At 49.2% G+C, this 6829-nt stretch overlaps 1 pseudogene; it reads left to right on the forward strand.

Moving 5' to 3' along the window:
* Nucleotides 1–574: 574 nt before the first annotated feature.
* On the forward strand, nt 575–713 carry LOC114609947 (annotated as a pseudogene).
* The last annotated feature ends 6116 nt before the right edge of the window (nt 714–6829 follow it).

Genomic DNA, 6829 nt, shown 5'->3' on the forward strand with positions numbered 1-6829 from the left:
TTAAACTACGAATTTTGGAAAAGGAGGACATTGACTAAGCTGGGCTCAGATGAAGTGAAGGGCGTGGGGTGCCCAGGAAGACGGCAGAAAGCGTTCACAGCAGGGTTCTTAGCCCTGGCACATTGTAGAAACAGGACAGAGAAGCACCAGTCTGCGTGATGGGAGGGTGGTTTGTGTTGTCAGCGGCATGGCTGGAGTGGAGAGCCTGTGTGAGATGAGACACGAGCCAGCCTGACTTGAGTGTCAAGAGAGACAAGAGAGTGTCTCACTGAGTGCGGCAAATTCCCCCTGAGTCCCACTGGTGCCTAAAGGAAAGTCCTTTGCACTGAAGAGTCTGCTGCCTTACAATAAGGGTGTGGAGAGATCGCAGTAATCCTGATTCATCACGATGTCTTAAGGGCCTAGTTATCACACTCTTTACTGATACAAACTGTAGGGATGAAAGGGCGTGAGGATTTGAGCCCTAAAGAAGGATAGAAGGGAGAAGACCAGTGTCAGTCAGCTACCCATCAGACAAGTGAGACAGCTACTGTGACAGACACCTGAGATGGAGCAACTAAAAAGTGGAACCGTTCCTGCCCCTAGAGCCCTTGGAGGTGTGGCTGTCTGTGTCACATGGATGGCAGTAGGTGGCAGAGAGGAGAGAGAGGCTATGCACGTCTATGCTCAGTGTTCTGACCTATGGACATCTGAAGGATTAGAAGCCTAACATTTCCTGAAAAACAAGAAAAAAGTGAACCTGAGACCACCAGCAGTCTGACATCAGAGGTCCTGGACAGGGAGCTAGCTTGAGCTGACCACCAGTCCAAGGCCAGGTAGGCCTGGGCAGGCTCCTAGGACAGGAAGCAAGTCAGAGACTGGAAGAACCCCACTGGGACTACAGGCTCCAGGCAGGAGTGATCCTGAGACAAATGGCCACTTAGGTGGACTGTAGAGGAGCTAATCTGAGATGAACACTAGTCTGTCACCCTCCAGGCCTAGGGGGTGGAGGCAGACCATGCCCAGGATGACTACTGCCTTGTGCCATATGGCACAAACAGGGCATAGCACTCCTGAGATGACCCCAGACCCTGAGCAACCCAGGGCACCACGAAGAGAAGCAAGTGAATGGTGGAGAAATGGAAGAGAAGGAAAACCATAAGGAAGTGGGCAGAGTGAAGAGAGGCAGAACTGGAGACTGGAGAGTAGTGAGGAACAATAGCCTGGTGTGGGTAGCCGGTGATGCCACCTCAGACCATGGTGGGGCCCTGGCCTGTGCTGCCACCAGGTGGTCACATGTGGGTCTGTGGTGTCCCTGGTCTGGACTGCCACTGGGGACATGCTGATGTCTAAGGACTGTGCCCTACCCCTCACCTGGGCACTGGGGAGAGCTGGCCTTAGAAGCATGAGAGCAGAAGAGCTGATCCTGCTCATAGCCAGCTGCAGTACTTGGGAGAGTGGGCCCTGCGATACTGTTGCAGGTTAGCTGGTCCCGAGGATGCAAGCTTGGGACAAATGGCCCTACCACTAGTCTCCCTGTGGCTTGGATGAGAGAGAGAGAGAGAGAGAGAGATCCTGCTTCCCCTCCACCCCGTCTCCTGTGGCAGGCAGGAAAGCTGGTCTTGTCAGGGTCATGAGAACAGGAGAGCGGTCCTCCCCCTTTACCTGCTGCAGTACTTGGGAGAGCAGACCCTGTACCTCATCTGGGCAGCACAATAGAGCTGGTCCTAGATATGGGGGTTGTGGCGACCCAGCCAGGCCAGCATGAGTGTGGGAGAGCTGGCCCTGCTCTTGTCTTTCATGCTGAAGCATCCCTCATCCTCACCCCGTGGCACTTAGAACAGCAGGAAGGAGGATGGTTCCCTCATCCTCACCCCTTGGCACTTAGAACAGCAGGAGGGAGAGATGGTTCTGGGGTCATGAGAGCAGCAGAACTAGTCCTGCCCCCCAACTGCTGCAGCAACTGGGAGAGCAGGCCCTGCACCTTGCCTAGGTCACTTGGTAGTAGAGCTGGCCCTGGATGTGGACGGGTTGCAGGCAAGCAGGCCCCAAGGGTGTGAGCACAAGAGAGCTGTTCTGCCTCTTGTCTGCTGGACAGCGGCACAGACAAGTGAGAGACACCCTCCTCCCCTCACTCACGATCTGGGACAGGCAGGTGAGCCAGCCCCAAGGGCATGAGAACAGGAGAGCCAGTGGGTTAACCATGTCTGATACCTCTCACAGCCAGATCCAGGGCTCTGAATCAAGCCCAACATCTATGCCATCAGTGAACTGCTGGAGCGTATGAAGGGGATGGTTCTACAGATCCAAAACTACAAGATCTCCAGGACACAGAGCGACAACAGGATATCTGAGGAGTCCCAGTGAGGTTCCGGTATTGATAGAGTAGCAGAAGCCAGAGGCCTTGATCCAGACCAACGAGTCACTGCAATGAACATCTGCAAGCAAAGAAGTCTGGACAAAAGGGAATACTGTGGGACACAGAGTGCACACTGCATCCTCCACGAGATTTTGTGTTTTCTCTATTGCAAGGGTGGAAGGTAGGTCTGAGGGGAGATGAGGGGGATTGGGGAATATGATATGAACTCCATGAAGAACCAATAAAAGGTTTGAAAAAATCTTTTTTAAAAAAGTGGAAAGATTTATTTCTCTTCATGGTTTCAGTGTCTGGTTCTCGGTCCTGATGCCTTTAGGGTTGACCATGGTTATACTTCATGAGAGAGAAAGATGCTCACTAAGAGAAGAGCACAAGGAGTGCTCACACAATGACTGTTCTCACTAGAGCCCAAAGGTCACCCAAAGGTCACTGCCCCCTGATATCACTGAGAGCTGGGGACGAGGCCTTCACCACATGGGTATTCTGAGGACAGTCATCCAAACTACAACCAAACCCAATGGCAGGAGCAGAGTTCTGTATATGTAAACAGTTCACCACCTTTCCTAAAGTCTTACCTGCGAGAGGAGTCTAGGACACTGCCTGCCTAGAGGGCTATGTTTCATGTACATGTTAGAAGCGTATTAACCCACCAGGCCGGCCTTGCTTTACTCCCATTTTCCAACATCCAAGAAAAACATCCTTGACATCTGAATCATTGAGAAGCGTTTCATTTCTTTCGCCTACAAGGAAATGCACTCAGATTGCCCGTCTTTTCCTGACTGCTTCTGGTCTCCCTCAGCTTTGCTGGGGAGCACTTTAAAGGTGCTTCAAGGACACACATGCTCAAATCTGATTACTATTTCTTCTGACAACGCTTATTAAAAACTAGAGAGACGGAGACCCCTGTCAATTTCTCATTTCGGCCGACCTTGTCATATTCTAACGACATCAGCAAGAAAAAAGCGTTATCCGTGCCAAAGGTAACATTATCTTTGCAAGACAATATATTGGAGAAATCTCTTGTCTGGTGACTTACGCTTTTTTATCATTATGCTGAGAAGCCAAGAGAAAGAGGGAAGATTAATGTTGGTCAAATATAGTTTCTTTTCAAGTCCACCTTGCCATCTTTACTACCGAGATTTCTAAGACAAAGGCTTATTTTAATAAACCAATAGTAATTTTGTCTTGTCTTATTTTGTGTGTGCATGTGTTTGAAGGTACACACACGTGTGCAGGCCAGAAGTCACAGTCAAGTGTCTTTCTTAATCTCTCTCCATCTTATTTTTTGTTCTCCTGAACCTGGAAGACAGCAATTCAGCCAGACTGGCTGGTCAGCAAGTCCTGGGTATCCCCCTGTCTCTATCTCCCAGCACTGGGTTTGCAGAAGTGTCACTACAGACACTTTTCAAATGAGTGCTGGGAATCCAGATTCATATTTGTATGACAAGCATTTTACTGACTGAACCATCTCTCCATCCCTAATACTACGTTTAATGTTAATTACTCCAAAAATGCTAGATACAATGAGTCTATCTATATCCTATACATACTTTGATATTCATATTTGAAATTTCATTCTCACCAACCCAACAAACAAAAAAGCCAAGGTTATGAATTAAAAAAAAAAAGTGATTTGGTCAGGCAGACCAAGCTTGGAAAAGGTTACCTGCCACTCAAGAGTGATGTTTACTGGGGAAGCCCTGGAATCTCTTTTCCTTCATCTACAAAGCAGGGATGGTCTTGAGCCTACAGCTTCTATAATGCCTCTGTGTGTGGGGGGGTTGCATATATATTGGCTCCATTCCCTGAAGAACCCCAACTAATTCAACAGAGTGCTAAGGTCTAAGAGGGAGTGAGCATCGGAGACATGGCTCAGTGGTTAAGAGCTCAGACTGTTCTTGCTGACGACCTGAATTTGGTTCCCAGCATCCACGCCAAGGAGCTCCCACCTGTAACCGTAACTCTAGCTCTGGGGGAATCTGATACCACTGACCTGCACTCAGTGACCACAGACACACATATACACACACAATTAAAAAAAACGTAAATGAGGCAATTAGGTATTTATTGAGTAATTTGTTAAGTACAATTCCTGGCGCACACTAATATGAACACTACGCATTGCCTTTCTCGTGACCGACCATACAGACATTGTTTCAACCACACTGAAATACAAATATCCCAACATTATCCTCATGGACTCAAGACACAGAATAAATATAGTATTGATCAAAGCGGTTTGTCATTCGTCTCATGTGCCTTTGTTGTCTGAGTTGTTTGTTTTGATGAGGCTACAGACTGGATGGACTTCAGATCCCGTCCTGTCATTAGTTATTACGGCAATGGAGCTCACGTTGGCTTATTACAGTGTCAGTAAACTCAAGGTCAGCTGCCCGCTCCTCCTTTCATACAGCTATTTTAGGTCATTCATTTTTAAAGCTGTATTGTCTAAAATAAAGCACCTATGAGAAAAATAGCAGCCCAATAAATAAGCTGTCCAATCAATGCGGTGACACTGACCCGCATCGCAGGAAGGAGGGAATTACTTTCTCTACAATGCTCTTGTGAAAAGCACACGGTGAAAACACGCAGGCAGAATATGATACAAAACGTCTTAAATGACCTGTTCCCTCCCAAGCAAAACCAGAAGAACAGAAGCAGGGGGGCTCACAGGACGGGGGAGTGAGGCGGACACTGTGTATGAGCTTCTGATCCTGATTCAACCCCATGGTCTTGGGCAGCGATTTTGTATCAGGCATTAGCGCACACAGCTTATTAAGGTGAAAGAAACACATTCTCTGCCCTTGAGCTCAGAGTCTACACTCCACCCTGTGTGGAGTCCAGGGTTTAATGAAGAAACCGAGGAAAGGACAGAGCGGAGGATACTGTCAGCGTGGAGGAGAGACAGCGGGGAGGAAGGGTGCTGGTGAGGACCGGGGCAGCAGACACTTCCACCAGTGCAGCCTGATGTGGTGATATGGACAGTGTTCTCACTGGCCAGCAGAGGGTGGGGAACACAGAACATGGGTGGGTATCCTCGGATGACAGAGACCTCCAGGGGTGTGCACAGGGATGTCGATGGCTCATACAAGCCATTGCGTCTGTGTTCCTCAGGGCTCTCTCCGGGGACAGAACCGAGACGAGGAATATGTATTCGAACAGGATTTACTAGATTGGCTTTCATGGTGTGGAGAGTAGCACAATGGGTGTCTCACACCAGAGAGGCAACAAGAACCTGCAGACTGGGTGCTTCGGTGCTGCAATCTGGAACTGTCTCACAGGGTCACTGCAGGGCTCGGTCTTCAGTGCTCATTGGAGACACGCGGCAGCAGCTCAGATGAGCTCACCACTTCGAGTGAAATCCAAGCAAGCAGAAAGCCAAGGCTTTCCTTCTGCGTCTTTTAACTTGGGCCACTACCAGAGGTACTGCACACATTCAGGTCACAATTCACAAGACACTTCTCTCAGACATGCCTACAAGCCAACCTGATCTAGGTGACACCTCTTTAAGGCTGTCTCCCCAGAGCCCTGTCCACTGCCATGCCACACAACACTGGTGGGGAAAGAGGACCAGGAATCTGGACATAGACAGTACATAGAGAACCACATCTACTGCCACCATGCATTGTGGGTAGAGGAAGATATCCAGAGACCTGTCTGCTGCCATGCCTCATGGTGCAGGCAGAGAAAGATAATCCAGAGACCCGTCTGCTGCCATACCCCACGGGCAGCCTTAGACACCTAGAGGCCTGCTTGCTGGGCATGCCATGAGGCCTGACAGACGGAGTCACCCAGAAGCCTGTCAGCTGCATGGCCCACCTGCTGCAGGAACCGCTACAAGGTGCAAGTATGTGGTAGACAGATGAGTTGTCAGGGGCAGCCTTGCTTATACACTGAAGGCCTAAAGTCAGCAATAGGCCTAAGTCAGCTTGCTAACACAAAGTCTTGGTCTCTATGGAAAAGCACTGAACGAATAGCTATAAGATATTGTAAACAGGCCGCTTTGGTGAAATTTACCAGCTTGTATAGGAACAAGTAGTCATGGGTCTTGTGGATAGTCATAGATCTTGGGTAGGCTTGGTGGATAGTACCAACTTAGATAAGGACAAGTGAATCACAGGCGGAGTCATAGTGACCTGTCCCCTGAACTTTCAGCCAGCTGACACTCTGTTCTGGAAGAAATCTGTACACTCCCTGAACACCTACGCTCCTGCGTCATCCCCTTCCCCACATCCTGCCTTTTTGTGTGTATAACCCCTGTGTGAAAAAGTAAAAAGCGCAGCCTGGTTTGATCAGCCTATAGACAAGCCGTCTTTCTTTGCATTCGCTTGTTCCACCATTCTCTCTTTCAGGCATCTCCCTGGACACCTGTTTACTGCCCTGCTAGACGGGGCAATAAGTGAGAACAAGAAGCAGAACAGCTTGAGCATTATGAGGAGAGATGGAACCGGAGACTTCTCCCTCCTTGAGAGT

This window comes from Grammomys surdaster, unplaced genomic scaffold (genome assembly GCF_004785775.1).
Source record: "Grammomys surdaster isolate TR1022 unplaced genomic scaffold, NIH_TR_1.0 125996, whole genome shotgun sequence".
NCBI lineage: Eukaryota > Metazoa > Chordata > Mammalia > Rodentia > Muridae > Grammomys > Grammomys surdaster.